Raw genomic sequence first — 13,267 nt, 5'->3', positions numbered from 1 at the left:
CAATATTGAAGAATATTCTTCAATATTGAAGAATATTATTTCTATATATATTAGAATATTCTTATTATATTATAATATTATTGAATATTATAATATAATATTCAATAATACTGAAGAATATTATTCTTCAATATTGAAGAATATTCTTCAATATTGAAGAATATTCTTGAATATTGAAGAATATTCTTCAATATTGAATATTATTCTTAAATATTGAAGAATAATATTCCATATTGAAGAATATTCTTCAATATTGAAGAATATTATTCAATATTGAAGAATATTCTTCAATATTGAATATTCATCTTCAATATTGAAGAATATTCTTCAATATTCATCTTCAATATTGAATAATAATCTTCAATATTTAAGATTAATATTCAATATTGAAGAATATTCTTCAATATTGAAGAATATTCTTCAATATTGAATATTATTCTTCAATATTGAAGAATATTCTTCAATATTGAATATTATTCTTCAATATTGAAGAATATTCTTCAATATTGAATATTATTCTTGAATATTGAAGAATAATCTTCAATATTGAATATTATTCTTCAATATTGAAGAATAATATTCAATATTGAAGATTATTCTTCAATATTGAAGAATATTCTTCAATATTGAATATTATTCAATATTGAATATTATATTCTTCAATATTGAATATTGAAGAATAATATTCAATATTATTCTTCAATATTGAAGATTAATATTGAAGAATATTCGTCAATATTGAATATTATTCTTCAATATTGAAGAATATTCTTCAATATTGAAGAATATTCTTCAATATTGAAGAATATTCTTCAATATTGAAGAATATTCTTCAATATTGAAGAATATCGTACATCTTTTCTCAATCGTGGCGGCTTTGTTTACAACTGTTAAACAGTTAATGAGCTCCGAAGCACCAGGAGGGTGTTTATAACATTAACAACAGTTGATTGGCAAGTTTTCATGCTTGTAAAGTGTTTAATAAATGTAGCCCAAGCCGTCAAAGATTGAGGAAAGATGTACACGTTCGTAAGTGCTCGAGTAAGTGCTTTCGTGAATGAGGCCCTTGAACTCCACGGTACTGTACCTTTTACTGTAGTGTAGTGTACGGTACTGTACTGTTCTATATTGTAGTGTAGAGTACTGTGCCCTTGAGTGTACTGTATCGTAGGGTAGTGTACGGTACTGTACTGTATTGTAAAGTATACAGTATAGTAGACTATAGTGCATCGTAGCGTACGGAAGTGTACACTACGGTACTGTACTATGGTGTACTGTGTTGTACTGTACATACAGCTTGAATAATTAATCTTATTATGTAATAATTATAATAATAGTTATATAAAAATAAGTAATCGAAAATCCTGAATTTTGAGTGTAATGTAAAACATTAAAAAAATGTATTTCTAAAAATATTGATATACATTAAGGTACAATGGGTTTGTGAGAATACATAGCATAGTACAGTAATTACACTGTTGTAAAGCCAGTAGTACGCGCAGGGTTTCGGGCCGGTCCTTAATTTAACCAATAATTATAAGTAGGTAAAATGGGGAAAAAAAAAATAATTTCTCATCCATTTGATACATGTATGTTTCTCAGACTTTGGGTATACATTTGAGTTGATATATTTCAGTTTCAAAAAATAAAACTCATTAAGTAGTAAGGTATCCAATTACGTCGAGGCGACCAATGACAGTACAGCTTGCGACAATGTGACGTGAAGTGAAAATAGAAACGTGATTGGCTATTGAGTATGTGACGTCAACTGAAAATGAGAAACGTGATTGGCTATTGAGTCCACCTGCTCGTTGAGGCGCAACGGAACGTTATTTTGCCCCTAGAATTAGCCGAGTAGAGGTGTACAAGTTAGTGTTAGGGCGTTTTGTTACTCTGAGCTGGTACCCCGTTACCCTTTGGGGTCGCTAGGGCTGACAGACCCCTAGGTTACACTGTCACTCTGTACACCGTCCAAACGCACATAGGGGCAAAAATCTATATTATTTTTAGCTGTCGTATATACCCCCTGTTGGGGGGTATATATACTGCGATATTTGTTAGTCCTGACCCATAATCAGTACTAAAAGAAAAATAATAATGTTTACGTACTGTATTGATTAACATTTTGTATTTTTTTCCACAGCCGTCTTGAAGGAGCGATGATTGCAGTCATACCCTGCCGAGGAGGTGGTGGTGGTAGATGTTCCAGTTGTGCTACTTGAGTTAGCAAGGTCTGATGGCCCTATCCGGCAGAAGGTAAATAGTTATAGTAATAATGTATTAGGATTAGGCTAATTTGGGCAATTGAAGTTTGACCAGTCATTACTACAGCCATATCAGGACCCGCATCAGTTTTGTTTTAAATCTGAAAATCTATGAGTTACGGTAATTAATGTTAAGTGGTGTAAAAAGTTGAGATAGTAAAAAAATGTAGTGTGGAAGGATGATTGTGGTGGTGTTGCTTCCGGTAACTTTGGTGATTAAGAGTAGTGAATAAGTTGGGCGATAGTGTTTGGCCGCTGTCGGTGTGGGTCGAGTGTAGTGTTATTGAAATTGAAATTGCTGTTGCCCCCCCCCCCCCCCCCACACTTTAAATTGTTCAGGTTACCTGGTTACATAATTTGACGTATGAGGGGTGAACCGTTGATAATACGTAGCCTTCCTGTCCTCGTCGAAGGACGTAGACATGAATTGACGCGAGTCGTTTGAGGTACATAGGTGATAAAAATCAACATTGACTTATGAATGAAATGTTAGTGCCATTATTAATTGAAATTGTTTATAATGTTAAATATAGAGCATTAAATAAGCGCGACCTCCTTCGTAGGCCAAAGGTCATGTAAATGATATATTTTAGGTTTATTTTGTTACGTGGAGTGGATGTGAAGGTTCCGGTTTACTTGCGACCAATGGCTGATTGACTGGAGATGTGACCCTCGTGACAGTATTTTTCTTGTTTACTGTAGGTGGCTGGCGAGGGTAGACGTGGGAGTGTGTTGGTGGTGGTTATGTTGTTGATATTGGTGTAATTGTGTAGTGAGCGGGATAGCGTGCGCTGCACCAGTAGTGTAGGTTGATGCAAAAGTGAAAAAGTCACTTGTAACTTAAGGTTGAGGTATTTGTTTACGATCTGTTTATCATTGTGTAGCAGGAAGTATATTGTGTGGACTTTATTTTATAGCGTTGAGAAATGTGTACTAGGAACAGTGTTGTTTCCCTGGAACATAATCAGGCAAAGTGTGGTCATATAGGTACCGCAATTAGTACTGGTAGGTAATTATTGGGCAGTTAATGTTGTCTAGCCATAAGTGTAACAGAGACGGTGATTTGTGGAAGGGAGGATGATTGCGCGATCAGGAAACCCGAAGAATTGTCAATCTCGTTTAGCTTCGGATTGTAGGTATACCCGACATGGTGTTTGGAGTGTGGGGAAGGGTATTGTCATGGCTGCGCTTTGATGGTATTGATAATAAAATGAGCACTGACGAGTGCTCCAAGACATGTTTTGTTATGTATTAGTTTTGTTTCGTCTAAATGGAGTTAGATGTTGGTAGACATATCAGAAAGTAATATCCAAATTGTTAGATGTTGAATTATACAATTATATTAGAGGAAATGAATTCGCAGGGAAGACAAAATTGTGTAATGAGTTTTGAGTAGAGTATTCATAGATGGTTGTAGCCCTTAACATCTTTTATTAAGGTTAGATGGATGCATATTACGCATTATATTTCATGCAGATGAGCGTGTGGAGAGCTGCGGGGTGGGCGAAACAGCAATGGTGAAGTATCTATTTGTGAAGAAAGGAGCATTTGTGGAGGGCAACCAACGCCACACTGCAGAGTAATGGAAGAGGCTGTGACCTGCAGGTGAGTGATATGTTCATTTCAACACATCTTCCTCCAAGAATTTAGTTACTTAGTCCATAACAGGGAAATCGCCACTAGTAGTAAATATATTATCAATCCTGAATGAATCATGTGGTGTACTTTGAGCATTAGACGTCCTGAGACCCAGCCTTAGTAGAGGGAACACTTGATTATATAATCAACTAAATGGGTTGAAGTGAACATAACTTGTGGAAGGTTTGGTGTGTGTATATATGAATGGTACGCGGTATTCATGTATAGATGGTGAAATACACATGAACAGCTCACACACTCGCAGCTCCCAGAGAAGAGATTAAGCTTAGTTGATAAAAGCGCTCCCCCCCCCCCCCCCACCAGAGTGTCTGGAAGGTTGAGTGGGGCTTTGTTCATAACTTGGTGAATGTCCCATTTCAAATGTGTCCCATGAGGCACCCCCCTCCCTCCCAAGCCGTGTTGTTTTTTGAGCAGTGCATGGCCGTGTGTTTGAGATAGTAATTGTGATAAGGAATGTTTATCGTATATGAATGTTCAGAATCCTGAATACATTATAGTTTCGCAGGTGACACGCTTGAGTACCCTCGACGTGGATGACGTTGGTACCATCCTGTGTAGTTACTCTAGGGACACAACCTCCAGCTGTTGAAGGATCAAGTTTGTGTTCCATAGAAGGTACGAAAGAATTAAATATGGTTGTAAATGTTTATAGTGCATAATCGTCTAGCATCTAATTTGATTGTGAGTAGATATCCAGTTTGATTATAATTTGTATTACTGTTGATTGCTAATAAATTGCAGTATATATACAATAGAGAAATAGGATGGACTCGCCTAGAAGGCGTGTGCTAACAGAGGTCAGTAAATATGTGGTCTGGTCAAGGAAGGGGAAATATATAGTTGATGTAGTAATGCAATATTGTAATACGATGATGTAATATGAAATATTGTGGGGGAATTGTTGAATCATAAAGGAATAGATAGTTGTAGGGAATCATAATTAAAGTAGAATTACCTAATTTCTTAATATATTTGTTACTGTAATCTCCTAATATCGTAAACGTAATTTTCGTAATGAAGTACCTAATAATTGAAGTAAAAATTACGTAAATGCATCTTCATAGTTTTGCACATTGTTGATTTAAAATTGCACTGTATGTAGTGGTACCCAATCATGTACCCAATGGCAAAAACTTGACCATTGTGATCATTGGTGTCTTATGTGGTTTAAATTTGCTGTGGTGCCTATTAATCTTAGTATCAATTACCAATGAAGGTGTCAATGCAATGTGAGGTTTAATAAAGCAATATTGTTTAATATAGCTGTACCTACTAATGTCTGTAATCTCATGTCGAGTATTTTCTTTGATACATTGCAAAAATCATTATAATTGCGCTAGAATTGATTTAGTTAAAATTAATGTTACTTAAGGAGCTGGCCGAAAGGCTGCGCGTACTAATGGCGTTACAAGTGTAAATAGCATGCTATGTATTGTAACCAACCCAATGTACCTTTTTGTGTATATAAATAAATGATATTAATTTGCCATTCTAGGCAATAAAATAAGTTTGTAATATATGGGAAAGGTTACCGAAATGAAGATAAATTTGTTATAGATATAAATGTAAAGCAGACGTGAATCTATTGTTAGATCATTGACTGACCGTACTCTAAACGGTGGCTATATAAAATGTTATATTATTGTCTTTCACTTACAATGTGTTACGGCTGACAAATTAATTAACCGCAAATTATGTATCTTGGACCGGCATCACGGGTCCAAGGCTCTTGGTGTTACGTTGCTTGGGCTTGCAACTACGAATTGTTTGTTAAATTTATTACAAATGATGCATTGGCCCCGTGCATGTGTTACTAAAATATTAACTGTTGGATCTTGTATTGAGTTATGTATTAAGTAACCTAGGTTGTGCTAGTTCGTGAGTTACAAGCCTGATGGGTTTGACTTTTAAGAATATTTTTTTATTGTGTAGCATTAATGTACGTCAATTTATTACTGAAAATTATTTGGGTCAAGCTGCACGTGATTTACTCTACTTGTTTGTTGAACTATAAGTTATCAAGTAACTCAGGTAGGCTGTGATAGGCTTGGAGTAGGCCCCCCCCCCCCTGCCCCTCGCTTTAAGATTACTGGCCCTGCATTGACGTTTAGTTACATCACCAAACTATTCCCGCAAATTATGCAGCGTGTTGCTGCATGTGTATTTATTTATTGTTTCCACTTATGTTTGTTTATCATGATGGTTATCGCTTTGAAGTTAATAGGTAAAGTGAGCTAGGTTAGGCTACGTGCTGTGTCAGAGGCGTCCGGCCCGTAGCTTTAAGTTTTCATTGATTTATAATTTCCATAAATTCCGTTAATTTATTAATGAATGTTATGCATTGTCAAGGTGGATGTTTGTGCTTGTTTTACATTTGTTTGTTTAGTTAAAGGTGAAGCATAAGTTAGTCAGCTAGGATGTCCTAGACGCTGTCTTCGGGCCTCATGGCTGTCCCTGTTAAGTTGATCTTGGACTCATATTATGATTATTTCCTTCAGCAATATATTGCTAGTTATGCATTGCTTCAGTGCATGTCATTTTACTTAGCGTTTTACCTTTATACTTGTTTTCTTGAGTTTGTCATGAAGTTATTAAGTAGTGACAGGTAGGCAGCATGATTTTCGTTTACCAGTAGCAGTAAAAGTTTACATTAGTTTTGTGTGGGCGGTGTAGGGCGAAAGAATGTGTAGGCTCCCGGTTGGTGGTTTATGGAGACATGTGTGGCCTCCCAGGGCGGTGGTTATCCGACGTGTTGTGTGGTCGGTGTAGGCCGGAAGATAGTGCTGGTTCCCAGGGTGCTTGTTTATCCACACGTTTTTGTCTGGATAATGTAGCCAGGAAGGTTGTGATAGCCACTGCCGTCTTAGGTGACTGCGTTCATGGGGTGGTCTGGAGGCAACGTTCTTCCTGTGATGAGTTAAGGCGGCGATGTTATTCAGGTATTATATTTATATTGTTATTAATATGCGGCGTTCCAGGCCGCTGGTTTATGGAGACGTTTTACAATTAGGGATCCGTAGCGTTGCTGGTGTCCATTTCACTTTGCCTGAGATTGCGAGATATTTAAGTTGTTGGGGTACTGGTGCTCGCAGATGCTCATTGACACTGAGACTAAAGTAATTTACGGGTGTTAAGGCAGTTTGTTAGGGTAACTATTGAGGTGTAACATGCTTTCGGAGGCCAAGATACAATGGAGGTGAATGTATCGGACGCTGTTAGCATCGTTATAATTTGTCACTCTGGACGCAAGCATGTTGCAGTTGCGCCTTAGGACCTGTTTCTTATATTTGAAATATGGTTTTATTTATATATTGATTTGATATTATATACATAGTGGTCATATAAATAGTTAATGTTTTGTTTGTTTATATTAATGTATAGGAATAGTTTGAAATGAATTATTGGTTGCTAGATTCCTCCCCCTGGAATAACTTGTGCCCTTGACCCAGATACGGTAACTGTTTCCCCCCCCCCCCCCACCAACAGACACACCTGTTTGTACTTGTGTTTGTTTTTCCGGCTAAAGTTGTGCTCGGGTTGGTAGTTACCTTACTTCGCTAGCGACTACATTGCTGGAAGACGTTTTTCTCTTGCTTTCCCCTCTAGTCACTGCTTTCCCCTGTGCCAGTGTCCATTTTCAGTTTTCCACAGGGTATCACCGTGGCTTTATCCAATAATGACACTTGTGCAGTTCGCTTCCTGAAAAGTCCCCCCTCGTGTTAGAAAGTAATTCCAGCAGTACCCTTAAGGGTTATGTTGTTTGGCTGTCAGGTTGATACTTCATGTCCGTTTGTGCCCACCCTTACTGCTTTAATACTTACAGAACCGACTACGGAAGGAGCACAAGGTACAGCATTGGTGAAGAAGTAAAATGGATGGAGCCCGCGGGGAGAGTACTGCGCCCATGAGGTCGACAGAGATTCCTAGTTACAGCGGGCAGCCGCCGCGTTCGCCCTTCGGTGTGTTCAGCGGGAACCCCCAAAGTGATAAGCCTGTAGATAGGCAAGAAATAATCGCATGAATTGTATATAGTGTAATGAAATGAATGCAAGTTTAATATAGTACGTATAGATGTAGTTATTAATTGTAAATCATTATAAATAATGGATATATTATTATTATGGCGTAAATCGTTATCAAATAAATAGTTAATAATATATAATAAAATAAATGTTAGCATTAAAAAAAAATATATATGAATAATACCTTTGACAAATGTTTGACTTGCACAATAGTTACTGTGTGAGGAAATCCCGTATGTTACTGAATGTGAGGGACATGGCCAAGATAGTTTTAATATTAATCATGGAAGAAAGTATAGTGAGAATATTATGTTTGAGCGTTAATGTGTTAAAATTTGTTGGGGTTGATGTACAATAATATACCTAGATAGTACTATATTAACGTGAAAATTGAATGTTGTATATGTGAAGTTTTGGAGCTTGAATGGGTAGAAATACCCAAAGGTACTCGTGAGTTTATAATATGATTTAGTTCAGTTGTCTCCAATAACATAGTTGAAGTTTAATACATAAGGTTGTTTGTAGTGTCAACTTATGAATAAGTATAGAAACTTCAATAATTAGTGTAGCACTTAAAATTGAGTGATATCATTATGATAGACAGTATAGCTCGGAGCTACAAGAAATGTTCCCAAAGAGTCTAACATTTATATGGTGTGCTTACTATATTAAACAGGATTCTTGTATTGTGTATTTGTAGGGCCGTTTGAGGTTCTGCAAGTAGAGTATAAATACCCTAAAGTACTGTATCCCTTTGAGATGTATTTATTAATGTGTCAATAAACATAGTTGAATTGACGGTTGTTTTTTGTTTCTAAGAACCTCATGTGTTTTGTGTGTTTTTTAGTCACCTGTGACATGTACGTATGTACATATTTTATATAAACGTGCTTTGATTGAAAAGTAAGGTTGAAGAATATTAATCATATTCAATATTCTTCAATATTGACGATTATTCTTCAATATTTTAGAATAATATTCAATATTTAAGAATAATATTCAATATTGAAGAATAATATTCAATATTGAAGAATAATATTCAATATTGAAGAATATTCTTCAATATTGAAGAATAATATTCAATATTGAATATTATTCTTCAATATTGAAGAATAATATTCAATATTGAATATTATTCTTCAATATTGAAGAATATTCTTCAATATTGAAGAATATTCTTCAATATTGAAGAATATTCTTCAATATTGAAGAATATTCTTCAATATTGAAGAATAATATTCAATATTGAAGAATAATATTCAATATTATTCTTCAATATTGAAGAATATTCTTCAATATTGAAGAATATTCTTCAATATTGAATATTATTCTTAAATATTGAAGAATATTCTTCAATATTGAAGAATAATATTCAATATTGAAGAATAATATTCAATATTGAAGAATAATATTCAATATTGAAGAATAATATTCAATATTGAAGAATAATATTCAATATTGAAGAATAATATTCAATATTATTCTTCAATATTGAAGAATATTCTTCAATATTGAAGAATATTCTTCAATATTGAAGAATATTCTTCAATATTGAATATTATTCTTCAATATTGAATATTATTCTTCAATATTGAAGAATATTCTTCAATATTGAAGAATATTCTTCAATATTGAAGAATAATATTCAATATTATTCTTCAATATTGAAGAATATTCTAAAATATTTAAGAATAATATTCAATATTGAAGAATATTCTTCAATATTGAAGAATAATATTCAATATTGAAGAATAATATTCAATATTGAAGAATAATATTCAATATTGAAGAATAATATTCAATATTGAAGAATATTCTTCAATATTGAAGAATATTCTTCAATATTGAAGAATATTCTTCAATATTGAAGAATAATATTCAATATTGAATATTATTCTTCAATATTGAAGAATATTCTTCAATATTGAAGAATAATATTGTATATTATTCTTCAATATTGAATAATATTCAATATTGAAGAATAATATTCAATATTGAAGAATATTATTCAATATTGAAGAATATTCTTCAATATTGAAGAATATTCTTCAATATTGAAGAATATTCTTCAATATTGAAGAATAATATTCAATATTATTCTTCAATATTGAATATTATTCTTCAATATTGAAGAATATTCTTCAATATTGAAGAATAATATTCAATATTGAAGAATAATATTCAATATTGAAGAATAATATTCAATATTGAAGAATATTCTTCAATATTGAAGAATAATATTCAATATTGAAGAATAATATTCAATATTATTCTTCAATATTGAAGAATATTCTTCAATATTGAAGAATATTCTTCAATATTGAATATTATTCTTAAATATTGAAGAATATTCTTCAATATTGAAGAATAATATTCAATATTGAAGAATAATATTCAATATTGAAGAATAATATTCAATATTGAAGAATAATATTCAATATTGAAGAATAATATTCAATATTGAAGAATATTCATCAATATTGAAGAATATTCTTCAATATTGAAGAATATTCTTCAATATTGAAGAATAATATTCAATATTATTCTTCAATATTGAAGAATATTCTTCAATATTGAAGAATATTCTTCAATATTGAAGAATATTCTTCAATATTGAATAATATTCAATATTGAAGAATATTCTTCAATATTGAAGAATATTCTTCAATATTGAAGAATAATATTGAATATTATTCTTCAATATTGAATATTATTCTTCAATATTGAAGAATATTCTTCAATATTGAAGAATATTCTTCAATATTGAAGAATATTCTTCAATATTGAATAATATTCAATATTGAAGAATAATATTCAATATTGAAGAATATTCTTCAATATTGAAGAATATTCTTCAATATTGAATAATATTCAATATTGAAGAATAATATTCAATATTGAAGAATATTCTTCAATATTGAAGAATATTCTTCAATATTGAAGAATAATATTCAATATTATTCTTCAATATTGAAGAATATTCTTCAATATTGAAGAATATTCTTCAATATTGAATAATATTCAATATTGAAGAATAATCTTCAATATTGAAGAATAATATTGAATATTATTCTTCAATATTGAAGAATATTCTTCAATATTGAAGAATATTCTTCAATATTGAAGAATAATATTGAATATTATTCTTCAATATTGAATATTATTCTTCAATATTGAAGAATATTCTTCAATATTGAAGAATATTCTTCAATATTGAAGAATATTCTTCAATATTGAAGAATATTCTTCAATATTGAAGAATATTCTTCAATATTGAAGAATATTCTTCAATATTGAAGAATAATATTCAATATTGAAGAATAATATTCAATATTGAAGAATAATATTCAATATTGAAGAATAATATTCAATATTGAAGAATATTCTTCAATATTGAAGAATATTCTTCAATATTGAAGAATATTCTTCAATATTGAATATTATTCTTCAATATTGAAGAATATTCTTCAATATTGAAGAATAATATTGTATATTATTCTTCAATATTGAATAATATTCAATATTGAAGAATAATATTCAATATTGAAGAATATTCTTCAATATTGAAGAATATTCTTCAATATTGAAGAATATTCTTCAATATTGAAGAATAATATTCAATATTATTCTTCAATATTGAATATTATTCTTCAATATTGAAGAATATTCTTCAATATTGAAGAATAATATTCAATATTGAAGAATAATATTCAATATTGAAGAATAATATTCAATATTGAAGAATATTCTTCAATATTGAAGAATATTCTTCAATATTGAAGAATAATATTCAATATTGAAGAATAATATTCAATATTATTCTTCAATATTGAAGAATATTCTTCAATATTGAAGAATATTCTTCAATATTGAATATTATTCTTAAATATTGAAGAATATTCTTCAATATTGAAGAATAATATTCAATATTGAAGAATAATATTCAATATTGAAGAATAATATTCAATATTGAAGAATATTCATCAATATTGAAGAATATTCTTCAATATTGAAGAATATTCTTCAATATTGAAGAATAATATTGTATATTATTCTTCAATATTGAATAATATTCAATATTGAAGAATAATATTCAATATTGAAGAATATTCTTCAATATTGAAGAATATTCTTCAATATTGAAGAATAATATTCAATATTATTCTTCAATATTGAAGAATATTCTTCAATATTGAAGAATATTCTTCAATATTGAAGAATATTCTTCAATATTGAATAATATTCAATATTGAAGAATATTCTTCAATATTGAAGAATAATATTGAATATTATTCTTCAATATTGAAGAATATTCTTCAATATTGAAGAATATTCTTCAATATTGAAGAATAATATTGAATATTATTCTTCAATATTGAATATTATTCTTCAATATTGAAGAATATTCTTCAATATTGAAGAATATTCTTCAATATTGAAGAATATTCTTCAATATTGAAGAATATTCTTCAATATTGAATATTATTCTTCAATATTGAATATTATTCTTCAATATTGAATATTATTCTTCAATATTGAATATTATTCTTCAATATTGAATATTATTCTTCAATATTGAATATTATTCTTCAATATTGAAGAATATTCTTCAATATTTAAGAATAATATTCAATATTGAATATTATTCTTCAATATTGAAGAATATTCTTCAATATTGAAGAATATTCTTCAATATTGAAGAATATTCTTCAATATTGAAGAATATTCTTCAATATTGAAGAATATTCTTCAATATTGAAGAATATTCTTCAATATTGAAGAATATTCTTCAATATTGAAGAATATTCTTCAATATTGAAGAATATTCTTCAATATTGAAGAATAATATTCAATATTGAATATTATTCTTAAATATTGAAGAATATTCTTCAATATTGAAGAATAATATTCAATATTGAAGAATAATATTCAATATTGAAGAATAATATTCAATATTGAAGAATAATATTCAATATTGAAGAATAATATTCAATATTGAAGAATAATATTCAATATTGAAGAATAATATTCAATATTGAAGAATAATATTCAATATTGAAGAATATTCTTCAATATTGAAGAATATTCTTCAATATTGAAGAATAATATTGAATATTATTCTTCAATATTGAAGAATATTCTTCAATATTGAAGAATAATATTGAATATTATTCTTCAATATTGAATATTATTCTTCAATATTGAAGAATATTCTTCAATATTGAAGAATATTCTTCAATATTGAAGAATATTCTTCAATATTGAAGAATAATATTCAATATTGAATATTATTCTTCAATATTGAATATTATTCTTCAATAT

At 29.9% G+C, this 13,267-nt stretch overlaps 1 long non-coding RNA gene across 2 annotated transcripts; it reads left to right on the top strand.

The window, feature by feature from the left end:
* The first annotated feature begins 1,748 nt into the window (after window positions 1-1,748).
* On the top strand, window positions 1,749-8,244 carry LOC138356173 (uncharacterized). 2 transcript variants are annotated; one of them, XR_011224239.1, is made up of 5 exons: window positions 1,749-1,868; window positions 2,144-2,256; window positions 3,741-3,869; window positions 4,421-4,538; window positions 7,747-8,244. It is a non-coding gene; the product is annotated as an uncharacterized lncRNA (long non-coding RNA). The 2 variants fall into 2 exon arrangements; XR_011224240.1 differs by having other exon boundaries at window positions 1,832-2,036.
* Window positions 8,245-13,267: the final 5,023 nt, after the last annotated feature.

The sequence above is a fragment of the Procambarus clarkii genome, chromosome 70 (assembly GCF_040958095.1).
Source record: "Procambarus clarkii isolate CNS0578487 chromosome 70, FALCON_Pclarkii_2.0, whole genome shotgun sequence".
NCBI lineage: Eukaryota > Metazoa > Arthropoda > Malacostraca > Decapoda > Cambaridae > Procambarus > Procambarus clarkii.
The sequence above is the reverse complement of the archived record's forward strand: the minus strand, read 5'-3'. Positions and strand labels throughout refer to the sequence as shown.